Consider the following 13,589-nt stretch of genomic DNA (forward strand, 5'->3'; position numbering starts at 1 on the left):
CCGACACAGCTTAGATTCTGAGACCCAGACTTGACATGGCCCGTCTAGGCAGGTTTGGCAGTAGGTGTCAGTGGGTCGCGGGCTACCTCTTGAGGCGCAGCTTAGCAGGCCCTTGGGCCTTACCGCCAGCCCAGCGGCCCGCCCCCCCTGGCGGGGCCCCGGCGCCCGCCTAGGCAGAGGAACGGAGGTCTCGGGGACCGGGTGGTGGCGCAGGTGTTGGCGACCACCCAGCCCAGGGCGGGCGGGACCCAGCAAACTTTTCGGCGCTTAGCCTTCCTCCCCAGATCCCGCAGGCCGCTCACAGGGACGTAGCCCCGGAGACTTCAGGGCCCGGGGCCGGCGGTCCCTCGGGCATCCCACCTGCCCGCCCACGCTGTGGTAGGCGTAGCCCAGAGGCAGACCGGCCCGGCCCTCCTGTCCGACAGCAGCTGGCCCGAAGCCACTGGGAGCCACCATTGAGTTGGCACGGCCCCTTAGACACAGCAACGCCACCCTTGCCCCGACGCCACCGTCCGAGCTCAGGACCCCGCCCCAGGTGGCCGGCAGGCCCGGGGAAGCGGCCCGGGCCCTCGATCCCGCTCCCGCCCACGGCCGCGGCGAAACGGCGGAGGGGGTGCTTTTTCCGGATGGAGCTGTGGAGAGACACCCCGGAAGACAGGTGGCGGCGCCGGGGCTGGGCTCCAGTGGCTGCGGCCAGGTGCAGCTCGCGGGGCTCGCGGGCCGAACGGACGGCACCCGGGTCCGCGGCCATGTCTGGGTGGCGTCAGGCCGCCCCCGGAGCGTCTGGTGTGCCGCTGCCTTCCAGGGACGCCTTCTGGCCGCCTGGCCGGTCAGGCAGGTGGGGAGTGCCCCATCAGACGCTTGCTGTGGTGGGAGGGGCCTGAGGAGGTGGGGCCTGCAGCGGTACCTGGTACCCGCCGGGGGCGGAGACGGCCGCCGCCGCAGCCGCGCCGCAGGCGACGAAAGGACAAAGCGGAGCGGGAGGCAAAAAGCCTACAGCACCCGGTATTCCCAGGAGCTCTCCAATCCAGGAGGTCTCCCATCCAAGTTCTAACCAGGCCCGACCCTGCTTAGCTTCCGAGATCCACACTTGATCGGGCCCGGCTAGGCTGGTTTGGCAGTAGGTGTCGGTGGGTCGCGGGCTGCCTCTCGAGGCGCAGCTTAGCAGGCCCTTGGGCCTTACCGCCAGCCCAGCGGCCCGCCCGCCCTGGCGGGGCCCCGCCGCCCGCCTAGGCAGAGGAACGGAGGTCTCGGGGACCGGGTGGTGGCGCAGGTGTTGGCGACCACCCAGCCCAGGGCGGGCGGGACCCAGCAAACTTTTCGGCGCTTGGCCTCCCACCCCAGATCCCGCAGGTCGCTCACAGGGATGTGGCCCCGGAGCCTTCAGGGCCCGGGGCCTGCGGTCCCTTGGGCATCCCACCTGCCGGCCCACGCTGCGCTAGGCGCAGCCCGGCCGCAGACCGGGCCGGCCCTCCTGCCCGACAGCAGCTGGCCCGAAGCCAGTGGGAGCCACCATTGAGTTGGCAAAGCCCCTTAGACCCAGCAACGCCACCCTTGCCCCCACACCACCGTCCGAGCTCAGGACCCCGCCCCAGGTGGCCGGCAGGCCCGCCGAAGTGGCCTGGGCCCTCTATCCCTCTCCGGCACCCGGCCGTGGCGAAACGGTGGAGGGGGGGCTTTTTCCGGATGGAGCTGTGGAGAGACACCCCCCGGCAGACAGGTGGCGGCGCCGGGGCTGGGCTCCAGTGGGGGCCGCCAGGTGCAGGTCGAGGGGCTCGCGGGCCGCGTGGACGGCACCCGGGTCTGTGGCCATGTCTGTTTCGCGTCAGGGGAGCAACGGAGTGTCTGGTGTTCCGCTGCCTTCCAGGGCTGCCTTCTGGCCGCCTGGCCGGCCAGGTTGGCGGTGAGTGCCCACTCGGCACGCTGTGGTGTGAGGGGACTGAGGAGATGTGGTCTGCAGCGGTGCCCGGTCGTGGCAGAGCCTGCTGCCACCGACGCAGACAACTGAAGGAGAAGGTTAAGCGGGAGGTAAAAATCTTACAGTACCCGGGTGCAGCACCCGGGTCTTCGAGGAGGGACCTCCATGACTGGGCGGTGAAAAGAGCAAGGAAAGGAAGCAGATAGGGATGTTAGAACATTTTAGGAGCAGGTTCGTGTTGTCTGCTTCAGAAGTCAGCATAGGATCTGCCCACTAGGCTTTGATTACCCCACACCAGACTCTCCCACCAGGGCTGCAGACGTCCCCAAAGCCTCACTGCTAACACCACGCCTCCCCCGACTCTGATGCCAGCTTGTGTGTGCACCCCTAGTGCCTCCGTAGAGACGCATCCAGGAGACGGGGAGCTTGCTCAGAAAACAGGCTGCAATCAGTGGGCAAGGGAGAAACCACAAACTTGACTTACAGTGCCGCCTTCTGGAACACAAATAAATGTTTCTAATAGCCCACTTGGTCCATTGTAAGAACCAAAGTAAACATAAATCCTTACCTAAGAAGGGTGTCTGCTACTTCAAATGTGAATGCACAGTTGCATATATTTAAACACTACGAAAACCCAGGGAAATATGTTATCGCAAAGAGAAAATTCTCCAGCAACTGAACACAAAGGCATGGAATATTACGATCTAACTGATAAAGAATTCAAAATACCTATTAAGAAGAAATTCAACAAGCTACAAGAAAACTCAAAAAGGCAATTCAGTAAACCCGGTAATAAATATAAATGTAAGGAAAAGAAGGATTTCCTTACCAAAGATTTTGAAATTATAAAAATATTGTGGACTGAAAGACTCAATGAATGAATGAGATGAAGAATGCAATGGACAGCATGTGCGGCAAGGCAGACCAGGTGGAAGAATGGGTGACCTGGAGGATACAACCGTAGGAAGCATACAGTTAGAAGAGGAATAGAACTAAGGTTTCCTAAGAGTGAAGACAGCCTGAGAGAGCCATTGGTTTCCTTCAGAAAGGCAAATATCCAACTAACTGGGATTCCAGAAGAAGAGATGAAGAAGGGGGCAGATAGTTTCTTTAAAGAAATAGTAGCTGAGGGAATTCCCTGGCAGTCAAGTGGTTAGGACTCGGTGCTTTCACTGCCGTGGTCCCGGGTTTCATCCTTAGTCAAGGAGCTAAGATTCCACAAGCCACATGGCATGGCCAAAAAAAGTAGCTGACAACATTACAAACCTATAAATAGATACTCTTTTTCAGATTCTTTTCCATTATAAGTTATTCTATGTTGAGCATATTTTCGTGTGCCTATTGGCCGTATGTACGTCTCCTTTGGAGAATTGTCTAGTTATGTCTTCTGCCCATGTTTCATTTGGGTTATTTGTTTTTTGTTATTGAACTGTAGGAGCTATTTGTATATTTTGGAAATTAATCCATTGTCGGTTGCATCATTTGCAAACGTTTTCTCCCAGTCCGTATATTGTCTTTTCTTTTTGTTAATGGTTTCCTTTGGTGTGAAAAAGCTTTTAAGTTTGATTGCCCATTTGTTTATTTTTGCTTTTATTTCTATTGCCTTGGTAGGCTGCCCTAAGAAAACATTGCTACAATTTATTTCAGAGAATGTTTTGCCTATGTTCCCTTCTAAGAGTTTTATGGTACCATGACTTATACTTAAGTCTTTAAGCCATTTTGAGTTTATTTATGTGTATGGTGTGAGGGAGTGTTCTAACTTCATTGATTTGCATGTGGCTGTCCAGCTTTCCCAACTCCACTTGCTGAAGAGATTGTCTTTTCTCCATTTTACATTCTTGTCTCCTCTGTCAAAGATTAATTGACTGTAGGAGTGTGGGTTTATTTCTGGGCTCTCTATTCTGTTCCATTGATCTATATGTCTGTTTTTGTGCCAATGCCATGTCATTTTGATTAATGTAGCTTTGTAGTATAGTCTGAAGTCTGGGCAGTTTATGCCTCCAGCTTTGTTCTTTTTCCTTAGGATTGCTTTGGCAATTCTCGGTTAAAATGGACTATTTTATCTATTAGATGTTTTATATAATTCACAAAATATCCACAAAGCAAAAAACTAGAGTAGATCCACAAAAGGCAAAGAAAGGGGAAACAGAGCATACCACCAGGGAAATTAAGCAATTTATGAAGTAGGCTGAGAAAGACAGGGAAAGAAACTATGCAAATATAAAACAACAAGAAAGCAACTCATAAATTGGCATTAGTAAATCCCTACATATCAATAATTACTCTAAATGTAACTGGATTGATTTCACCATTAAAAGTCCCAGAGTGGCTGAATGAATTTAAAATAATGACACCCAACTGTAAGAAAGACCCATTTCAGATTTAAGGACAAACATAGAATCAAAGTGAAAGGACAGAAAATTATATTCCATCCACCTGAATACCAATACAAAGTGGGAAAAACTACACTTATATCTGACAAAATAGACTTTAAGCCAAAAATACTAACAAGCGACAAAGAAGGTGATTATAAAATGATAAAGTGGGCTTCCCTGGTGGCCCAGTGGTTGAGAATCCACCTGCCAATGCAGGGGACGTGGGTTCGAGCCCTGGTCTGGGAAGATCCCACATGCAGTGGGTCAACTAAGCCCGTGTACCACAACTACTGAGCCTTCGCTCTAGAGCCCACGAGGCACAACTACTGAGCCCATGTGCCACAACTACTGAAGCCTGCACATCTAGAGCCTGTGATCTGTAACAAGAGAAGCCACCTTAATGAGAGGACTGCGCACCGCAACGAAGAGTAGCCCCTGCTCACTGCAAATGAAAAAAAGCCTGAGCACAGCAACTAAGACCTAATGAAGCCAAAAATAAATAAATTTATTTAAAAAAGTAAAATGATAAAGTACTCAATCCATCAAAAAGATATAATAATAAACACATACACACCCAACGCTGGAACACCTAAATACATTAAGTAAATACTAACAGATATGAAGGGAGACATAGAAAGATTAATAGTAGGGTATTTCAGCATCCCACTTTCAACAATTGATAGATCATCCAGACCAAAAATCAGCAAGAAATGATGAACTTAAACCATACATTAGACCAAGTGGATCTACCAGGCACCTATAGGACATTCCATCCAACAGCAGCAGAATATACATTCTTCTTAAGTGCACACTGCACATTTCTAAGGATTGATTATATGATAGGACATAAAACAACTCTTAGCAAGTTTAGGAAGATTGAAATCATACCAGGTATCCTTTCGAACCACAATAATTTAAACTAGAATCAACAACAAGGAGGAAAGCTGGAAAATCCACAAATAAAGGAAACTAAACAAAACATTCATGAAAAAATCAATGGGTCAAAGAAGAAATCAAAGAAAGTCTCAAAACAAATGAAAAGAGGAACACAACTTACCAACACCCCTAGCAGTCCACAGAGGGAGGTTTATAGAGAAATATTCATAGATGAACATTAGAAAAGCCTAAAATACACAACCTGGGGCTTCCCTGGTGGCACAGTGGTTAAGAATCTGCCTGCCAATGCAGGGAACACTGGTTCGATCCCTGGTCTGGGAAGATTCCCACATGCTGCGGAGAAACTAAGCCCGTGTGCCACAACTACTGAGCCTGTGCTCCACTCTAGAGCCCGCGAGCCACAGCTACGGAGCCCATGTGCCACAACTACTGAAGTCCACATGCCTAGAGCCCGTGCTCTGCAACAAGAGAAGCCACCGCAATGAGAAGCCCGCACATCGCAACGAAGAGTAGCCCCCACTCACCGCCACTACAGAAAGCCTGAACGCAGCAATGAATACCCAATGCAGCCAAAAATAAATAAATAAATAAATAAATTTATTAAAAATAAATAAATAAAAGAAAATACACAACCTAACTTTACACCTCAAGGAACTAGAAAAAGTAGAACAAAGTAAACCCAAATTTAGCAGAAGAAAGGAAATAAAGCCCAGAGTGGAAATAATGAAAATAGAGAGCAGAAAACAATAGGAGGGATCTTTTATAAAAAATAAACAAAATTGAGAAAGCTTTAGCTACATTAACTAAGAAGAAAGAGAAAAGACAAAGTTAGAAATGAAAGAGGAGACATTAAACTGTTAATCCAGAAATACATAAGATCATGAGAAACTACTATGAAAATCTTTATGCCAACAAAAAATGACCTACAAGAAATGGGTAATTACCTAGAATCATACAACCTACCAAGACTGACTGAACCAGGAAAAAAAAATAGCAAGTCTGACAGACAAATAATGAGGAAGGTGATTGAATCAGTAATCTAAAACCTCTCAACACAGAAAACCTCAGGACCAGATGGCTTCACTGGTGAATTCTATCAGATGTCTAAGGAAAAATTAACACCAATCCTTCTTAAAGTCTTCCAAAATTTGAAGAGGAGGAAACATGTCCAAACTTTTTCTATGATGCAAACATTGCTCTGATACCAAAGCCAGATAAGGACAGCACGAGAAAAGAAAACTATAGGGACTTCCCCTGTGGCACAGTGGTTAAGACTCCACACTGCCAATGCAGGGGGCCCAGGTTCGGGATCCCTGGTCAGGGAACTAGATCCCACATGCATGCCGCAACTAAAGAGTTTGCATGCCACAACTAAAGAGTTCACATGCCACAACTAAGTAGCCAGCAAGCCACAGCTAAGACCTGGCACAACCAAATTAATCAATTAATTTAAAAGAAAACAACTATAGACCAATATCCCTGATAAACGTAGATAGAAAAACTCTCAACAAAATACTCGCAAACCAAATCCAAGAACACATGAAAAGGATCATACACCATAACCAAGTGGGATTTATCCCTGGGATGCAAGGAGTGTTTGATGTATGCAAATCAAAATGTGATACCCCACATTAATAAAGTGAAAGACATGGGCTTACCTGGTGGCGCAGTGGTTGAGAGTCCGCCTCCCGATGCAGGGGACATGGCTTCGTGCCCCGGTCTGGGAAGATCCCACGCGCCGTGGAGCGGCTAGGCCCGTGAGCCATGGCCGCTGAGACTGCGCGTCGGGAGCCTGTGCTCCGCAACGGGAGAGCCCACAACAGTGAGAGGCCCTTGTACTGCAAAAAAAAAAAAAGTGAAAGATAAAGATTATATGATCATTTCAATAGACGCAGTAAAAGCTTTTAATAAAATACAACATCGCTTCATGATAAAAACCCTCAACCGACTGGGGATAGAAAGAACACACCTCAACATATTAAGGACATATACAACAAACACAGAGCTAACATCATACTCGATGGAGAAAAATTGAAAGCTTTTCCTCTAAGATCAGGAACAAGATAAGAGTGCTGACTCTCTCTACTCTTATTCAGCATAATTCTGGAAGTCCTAACTACAGAAATCAGCCAAGACAAAGAAATAAAAGACATATAAATTGGAAAAGAACAAGTAAATTTTTGCTATTTGGCTGATGCTATGATCTTATATATTAAAAATTCCAACTCAACTAAAAATCTGTTGGATGTAATCAATGAATTCCGTAAATTTGCAGGATATAAAATCAATGCACAGAAATCACTTGCTTTTCTATAAACTAACAATGAAACATCTGAAAAAGAATTAAAGAAAACTCACAGAAAGATTCACAATAGCATCAAACACAACAGAATACCTAGGAATAAATTTAACCATGAAAGTGAAAGATCTGTACGACCCAAACTACAAGAATATCTGGAAAGAAATCAAAGAAGACACAAATAAATGGAAAGACATCCTGTGTTCATTATTTGAAAGAGTTAATTTTGTGAAAACGTCAAATCAAACCTTATGAAAATTCCAGTGGCAATTTGTTTTGGAGGGGTTTGAGAGTTTAGTTTACCTTTGGGTTCACACAGTGCAACAGGGGTGGAGACAGGGTGCATAGGACTCCCAGGCCACTTCCCAGCAGAAGAGGGACGTGTCGCTGGCTGCCGCACCTGCCACATGCTCCCGGTATGGGTGATCCAGGGGCATTTTTATAGAAATAGAAAAAACAATCCTAAAATTTGGATGAAATGACAAAAAAAAAATCCCACATGGCCAAAGTAATAGAGAAAGAAAAGCAGCACTGTAAGCATGATGGTTTCTAATTTCAAACTATACTACAAAGCTATAGTAATTAATTCAGTAATAATACTGGCATAAAAATAGACCCATAGACTAATGGAACAGAGTGGAAAGCCCAGAATTAAAAACCTGCATATACATACAGCTAAAATCTAATGAAGGCAGAAACTTCCAGTGGGGACAGGACAGTCTCTTCAACAATGGTTTTGGGAAAACTGGAGAACCACATGCAGAGAAATGAAATTGGACTACTATCTTACACAACTCAGAAAATTAACTCAAAATGGATCAAACAATTAAACCTAAGATCTGAAACCATAAAACTCCTAGAAGAAAACGTAGGGAAGACTGTCCTCAATATTGGCCTTGTCAATGATATTTTGGATGTGACATCAAAAGCACAAACGACAACAACCTAATCAACAGATGGGACTACATCAAACTTAAAAGCTTCTGCACAGTAAAAGAAACAATCAACAAAGTGAAAAGGCAAACTACAGGATGGGAGAAACATTTTGCAAACTATATATCAGAATAGGGGTTAATATATAAAACATAAAAAGAACTCATAAGACTCATAAAACAATCTGATTTAAAAATGAGCAGAGGAACCAAACAGACAGTTTTTCAAGGAAGACATACAAGTTACCAACAGGGACATGAAAAGGTACTCAACATCACTAATCATCAGGGAAATGCAAATCGAAACCATGATGTGGTCTCACCTCACATCTATTAGAACGTTGATCATCAAGAAGACAAAAATAACAAACGTTAATGAGAATATGGAGAAAAGGTCAACTTTGTGAACTGTTTGTGGGATTGTCAACTGGTGCAGCACTGTGGAGAACAGTATGGAAGTTCCTCAAAAATGAAAAGTAGAACCACCATGTGATGCAGCAGTCCCGCTCCTGGGTATAAACCCACAGGAAATGGAAACTGGTTACTGAAGAGACACTTGCACTCCCATGTTGATGGCAGCATTACTCACAACAGCCATGATATGGAAATAAATTAAATGACTATCAACAAATAAATTAACAAAGAAATTGTGGTATATTTATACAATAGAATACTATCCAACCATGAGAGAAAAGGAGGACTGTAAGAAGAAGAGCTTGTGAAGTGATTGGGCACGTGCCAGTGGCAGCCTTGCCAGCTCTGAGGGCTGGGATGCACAAGGCTGTACAAGGGGAGGGAGCATGCGGGATGGGAGAGGGGAGACTAGGGTAGATGCTGCGGGTGGAGGAGGGATCATCTCCTGCTGAGTTCTCCTCTGCAGGGTGGACTTGAGTCCAGGCATTGAAAGAAAAATCTCAGAGACTTCATTTTGAGATTGGATTTCAATAACAGGAGTTCTTTTAAGCTCCTGATGACACTCAGGGGGAAAATGTTGATTATTCTCTTCTGTGAAAATTAAAATTTTTATTTTTATTTATGTTGATGTTTTACTTATATTTATGTTTGCATTGAAAGTTTCCATTGGTAACTGGTGTCTTTTCCTGGGCAATCACTTGAATGTCTTCAACTAACTCGGGCATATGTCCGCCTCTCAGGGATGGACCACGCATTTATTTGTTCATCCAAGAAACACTTGCCAAGGGCTGGGTCAAGCCTGGGAGTGTAAAGATTCACAAGCTATACGATCCATGCAATGGAATGCATTACTCCTTAAACAGGAAGGAAATTCTGACACAGGCTACAATAAGGAAGAACCTTGAAAACATTATGCTACATGAAATAGGCCAGAGACAAAAGGACAAATAATGTATGATCCCACTTAGAACAGGCCAGTTCCTAGATAGAGAATGCAGAAGAGAGGTTATGGGGGCTGGGGGAGGAGAGATGGGGTGTTACCGTGTAATGGGTACAGGATGTCAATTTGGATTGATGAATAAGTCTTAGAAATGGACAGTGGAGACGGTTGTACCACATTATCAGTGTACTTAACACCACTGAACTATACACTTAAAAAGGTCAAAATGGTAAATTTTGATATGTGTATTTTAACCACAATGTAAAAAAAAAGGTTCACAAACTATAGACCCTGTCTGCTAGAGAGTCATTCTCCAGAGCAGGACAGGGTCATTGTATGCAGTGGGAAAGCCGCTACAGGGAGGAGAGCCTGGGGTGTGTGGAAGCACCTGACCCAGCAGGGGCGGTGGGGGGGTTGAGTCCTGAGCCAGCTCCGCATGAATCAGCCAGGCTGAGTGTGTGCTGGGCGCCAAGCCTGAAGGCAAGCAGGGAAGAGGTTCTCATCGGGGAGAACGTAAGTGCCTGGTGTTTGAGGAACATTAAGAGACTTTTGGCCTGGAGACACTGATGTGACAGACCCGGCTGGCCAGGTAGGCTGGGAGCGCCTCCTCCGACGCGTATTGTGGTGGGAGGGGCCTGAGGAGGTGGCGCCTGGAGAGGTTCCCGGCTGGGTTGCAGCCTGCGGCCGCCGCCGCAGACAACTAAAGGAGAAAGCGGAGCGGGAGGCAAAAAGCCTACAGCACCCGGTATTCCCAGGAGGTCTCCCATCCAGGAAGTCTCCCATCCCTGTACTAAACAGGCCCGACCGTGCTTAGCTTTCTAGATCGAAACGAAATAGGACCCGTCTAGGGCGGTTTGGCCGTATGCATCAGTGCAGTCGCGAGCTGCCTCTTGAGGCGCAGCTTAGCAGGCGCTTGGGCCTTACCGCCAGCCCAGCGGCCCGCCCGCCCTGGCAGGACCCCGCCGCCCGCCTAGGCAGGGGAACGGAGGTCTCGGGTACCGAGGGCTGGTGGAGGTGTTGGCGACCACCCAGCCCAGGGCGGGCGGGACCCAGCAAACTTTTCGGCGCTTGGCGCCCCGCCCCAGATCCCGCACGTGGCTCACAGGGACGTGGCCCCGGAGGCTTCAGGGCCCGGGGCCCGCGGTCCCTTGGGCATCCCACCTGCCCGCCCACGCTGCGCTAGGCGCAGCCCAGACGCAGACCGGCCCGGCCCTCCTGCCCGACAGCAACTGGCCCGAAGCCACTGGGAGCCACCATTGAGTTGGCACGGCCCCTAAGACCCAGCAACGCCACCCTTGCCCCCACGCCACCGTCCGAGCTCAAGACCCCGCCCCAGGTGGCCAGCAGGCCTGGGGAAGCGGCCTGGGCCCTCGATCCCGCTCCCGCCCCCGGCCGCGGCGAAACGGCAGAGGGGGGGCTTTTTCCGGATGGAGCTGTGGAGAGACACCCTCCGGCAGACAGGTGGCGGCGCCGGGGCTGGGCTCCAGTGGGGGCGGCCAGGTGCAGGTCGAGGGGCTTGCGGGCCGCACGGACGGCAACCGGGCCCGCAGCGGAGTCTGGGTCCGGGCCAGCCGCCCTGGGAGCGTCTGGGGGTGCGGCTGCCTTCCAGGGCCGCCTTCTAGCTGCCAGGCCGGCCGGGCCAGCGGGGAGCGCCCCCTCCGTCGCGCGCTGTGGTGGGAGGGGCCTGAGGAGGTGGGGCCTGTAGCGGGGCTCGGCGCGGGCAGAGCCGGCGGCCACCTCCGCGGGCGAGTAAAGGAGAAGACGGAGCGGGAGGCAAAAAGCCTACAGCACCCGGTCTTCCCAGGCGGTCTCCCATCCAAGTACTAACCAGGCCCGACCCTGCTTAAGCTTCCGAGATCGAGACGAGATCGGGCCCGTCTAGGCTGGTTTGGCAGTAGACGTTGGTGGGGTCGCGGTCTGCGTCTTGACGCGCAGCTTAGCAGGCGCTTGGGCCTTACCACCAGTCCAGCGGGCCCGCCCGCCCTGGCAGGGCCCCGTCGCCCGACCATGAAGGGGGAACGGAGATCTCGGGAATCGGGCGGTGGCGGAGAGCTTGGCGACCTCCCAGCCCAGGGCGGGCGTGACCCAGCAAACCCATTCGGCGCTTGGCGCCCCTCCCCAGATCCCGCACATCGCTCACAGGGAAGGACGTGGCCCCGGAGGCTTCAGGGTCCGGGGCCCGCGGTCCCTTGGGCATCCCACCTGCCCGCCCACGAGGCGCTAGGCGCAGCCCAGCCGCAGACCGGTCCGGCCCTCCTGCCCGACAGCAGCTGGCCCGAAGCCACTGGCAGCCACCTTTGAGTCGCCACGGCCCCTTAGCGCCAGCAAGGCCACCGTTGCCCGCACGCCACACGCCGAGCTCAGGACCCCGCCCCTGGTGGCCGGCAGGCCCGGGGAAGCGGCCCCTGCCCTCGATCCCGCTCCTGCCCCCGGCCGCGGCGACACGGCGGAGGTGGGTGCTTGTGCCGGAGGGAGCTGTGGAGGGAAACACCGGTACACAGGTGGCGGCGCCGGGGCTGGGCGCCAGTGGGGGGCGGCCAGGTGCAGGTCGAGGGGCTCGCGGGCCGCACGGACGGCAACCGGGCCCGCAGCGGAGTCTGGGTCCGGGCCAGCCGCCCCGGGAGCGTCTGGGGGTGCGGCTGCCTTCCAGGGCCGCCTTCTGGCCGCCAGGCCGGCCGGGCCGGCGGGGAGCGCCCCCTCCGTCGCGCGCTGTGGTGGGAGGGGCCTGAGGAGGTGGGGCCTGCAGCGGGGCCCGGCGCGGCGGAGCCGGCGGCCACGGCCGCGGGCGAGTAAAGGAGAAGGCGGAGCGGGAGGCAAAAAGCCTACAGCACCTGGTATTCCCAGGCGGTCTCCCATCCAGTCACGAAGCTGGCCCAAACAAGGTATCGTTTAGAGGGCTGAGGCACTCGTGTTTCCTACTTTTCGTCGCTTTTGCATCCTAGGACTTGAGGGATTTCCCAGGTGGTTCCGTGCTTGACACTTTACCATACATACTGATTGCTTCTCAGATCGTAGTGGTTCTTTGCCGTTGGGTGTGGATCAATATTTGTTGCTCCTTTCGTGGTGTCTGTAAAGTGATGGATGAATGAAGTGTTGGAAGCCTTTGAAACTAACAGCTCTTGTTTGAATGAGATTCACCCACACTCCTGTGATCTGTCACCCATCCAGCACACTATCCATCTTGAGATTCCGTTTCTCATGACCAGAGGTCCACTCTTGTGTCTTTAGTAACTTGAGATTTTTCTTTGTTCATTTTGCAGTTCTGAAATGCTCTCCGGCAGTAGGAAATGTTTGAACTGTCCGTGTTGCAAGTAGTTTCTTTGCAGTCACAGTGAAATAAACTTTTGACAGGAGGTTGTAATCGATTCATATGTGTAATTGCTTCAGATGTTACTGTTCATTTGACACACTGTTTCAGATGCCAGTATTGAAGCTCTGACCACATTCTGGGAACAGGTGTTCATTGAAGTGTGATGTAAGACTAAATAATTGCAAAAAGTGTCATACATCATTAAAGAATCCTGGAAGCCCAGAGCAAGGGATTAGTAACTACCTGGGGTGTCAGGAAGTTTGCAAGGATTTAACATTGATGAAAGAGTTTGAAAGGTGAATAAATAGGCTGGAGGAAGAAAAGGCCTTCTTTCCAAAGTGGCATTGAGTCTTGGAAACATTTACATCCAGGCAGAAGCATTCAGGGGCTGTGGTCGCTAGCCTCCACACGAGGCCTTTGCCCTGGCCTTGTGAGCCCCTCTTGGGTCTTCTGGCTTTTGACTCACGTGCAGTGCTTGCTCCAGGCCTCTGCTCTGGCCTGGGC

The 13,589-nt window shown here is 50.6% G+C and overlaps 1 long non-coding RNA gene and 1 pseudogene across 1 annotated transcript in view; one reads left to right on the forward strand and one right to left on the reverse strand.

The window, feature by feature from the left end:
• The first annotated feature begins 10,236 nt into the window (after positions 1 to 10,236).
• LOC132507353 (uncharacterized) overlaps positions 10,237 to 13,589 on the forward strand; it is a 51,419-nt gene continuing 48,066 nt past the window's right edge. The window contains exon 1 of the long non-coding RNA XR_009536151.1: positions 10,237 to 10,364. This is a non-coding gene — a long non-coding RNA (uncharacterized LOC132507353). The remainder of the gene's footprint in view (positions 10,365 to 13,589) is intronic.
• Positions 11,555 to 11,675, reverse strand: LOC132507623 (5S ribosomal RNA; annotated as a pseudogene).

This window comes from Lagenorhynchus albirostris, chromosome 16 (assembly GCF_949774975.1).
Source record: "Lagenorhynchus albirostris chromosome 16, mLagAlb1.1, whole genome shotgun sequence".
Lineage (NCBI taxonomy): Eukaryota > Metazoa > Chordata > Mammalia > Artiodactyla > Delphinidae > Lagenorhynchus > Lagenorhynchus albirostris.